This window comes from Crocuta crocuta, unplaced genomic scaffold (assembly GCF_008692635.1).
Source record: "Crocuta crocuta isolate KB4526 unplaced genomic scaffold, BGI_CrCroc_1.0 scaffold531, whole genome shotgun sequence".
Classification (NCBI taxonomy): Eukaryota; Metazoa; Chordata; class Mammalia; order Carnivora; family Hyaenidae; genus Crocuta; species Crocuta crocuta.
In genome coordinates, this window is record NW_027531997.1 from 2,717,862 (window position 1) to 2,719,763 (window position 1,902).

Below are 1,902 nucleotides of genomic sequence, written 5' to 3' on the forward strand. Positions count from 1 at the left end.
AGAAATCACACAACTAGAAGAAAACATAGGTGCTTTGTTTTTTGATAATATCATTTTGGATCTGATTAGAGAAGTGACGGCAACAAAAGCAAAAATAAACAAATGGGAACATATTAAACCAAAAAGCTTGTGCACAGTTAGATATGAAATCATCAAGCAAAATAAAAAGGCAACCTACTGGATGGGAAAAGATACTTGGAAACCATGTATCTATTAAGGGGTTAATAGCTAAATACTTAAAGAACTCCTATAACTCAACTACAACAAAACCTCAAGCAATCGTGTTTCAAAAGAAGCAGAATCAAATATTCTATTCTGTGGGAGTAGGCATTTTCCCACAGAAGCATACAGATAGCTAACAGGTGCATGGAAAGATGCTCAACATCACACATCCTCAGGGACATGTGATTCAAAACTACAGTGAGCTATCACCTCCCAATTGCCAACATGGCTATTATCAAAAAGACAAAACAAACCAACAACAAAAAAAACCCCCACAAAGAAACAAAAAAACAAGTGTTGGTGAGGAAGTGAGATCATCGTGTCGTACGCACAAAACTAATGTCGTATATCAGTCATACTTCACTTAAAAAAAAAAAATTAGAGGGTGGTAACACCTTTTGGACCAAAATGGTACGGCCATTTTGTAACTTCCTTTTTCTGGATTTTGTCACTCAATTCGATCTCTTATATTTGAGATGATTTCTCTCAAGCATTTGTAAATTTGGGATTCATTTTTCCCCCACACCAACAGGGAGATATTTCTGGATATTTCCGACCTGGGAGATCATACGGAGATTTGTGTGCCCAAGTCTTTCATCCTTCCCTATTTTCTACTTTCTTAACACCCTAAGATACAGTTTTGAAGGAAATTTCTCTGCAAAACACATTGACGCATTGTGCCTACTTATTTCTTCCCATGAAATTCTGAAAGGCTCTTTCAAAACTGATGGGTTTGTGTTGTATGTAGTTCTCTGGGTGATCAGGTGATAGATGGTTTCCTCTCATTTTGGGGTAAAGGATGGCTCACCAAAAGATTCTTTTTTAAGATATCAAATAGATAATACTTTAATTTTGGAAGACTCTCACTTTTCCCTGGAAAATAGTTCCCTCAACCAAACAGTTCAGTTACTATATATTTTACAGTATACTGAAGTATTGCACTTAAAAAACCCCTTCTTTAAAAAACAAATTGTAAACTCAGATACCTAATCAATCATGTTACCTATAAGTGCGGACAGTATCATTCTGTCATGCTGACTTCAATCACACTTCTTTTCATAAAAATGTTAAAAAATAAAACATAAAAAAGGATAATATCAGCATTTATAACATAAAGGATTTCCAAATACACAAAGGTACGATTTTCATAACAATTCATGAACTAAATGGCTTTCAATTCAAATTACAAACGTTCACTTTCTATTCAAAACTATAGCACGTGTCTTGGACACGTTTGTTGCTGCCAATAAACCCCACAGTTGAGCCTCTAAAGTATTTTGAAAAAATCTAGATTTGTCATGGAGTCTTTTGAAGGGAGAGGCAGGGTAAAGGGAGCTAAGTGCTGTATTTGCTTCCTCCAGTTCTCAAATTAGAGTGCTCACTTTCATCTGAAGTTTTTGGACACCACTTGTGCATTTCCATGGTCTTTGAATTGCCTTTTACAGTTTTATGTTCTTCCTACGATATTTTCATGGGGTCAGTTTTAATTCTTGCACAGCATTTTAAGAAACCAAGAGTATATCAAAACTTATTATAGAACCATAGGATAAACTGGTTTGGAACTAGAACAGTGCAAAAAGAGAACAGCTCTAGGTACATAGATAAAGCACAAATAATAATTTGGGGTGGGGGGAAGGCTTCCTTTCTCCACCCTTCTCATTTTCTCCCAATCTCCTTAAA

At 35.5% G+C, this 1,902-nt stretch overlaps 1 protein-coding gene across 1 annotated transcript in view; it reads right to left on the bottom strand.

Annotated features, from left to right (window-relative positions):
* HTR2C (5-hydroxytryptamine receptor 2C) overlaps positions 1-1,902 on the bottom strand; it is a 127,126-nt gene that overhangs the window by 80,079 nt on the left and 45,145 nt on the right. The window lies entirely within an intron of this gene.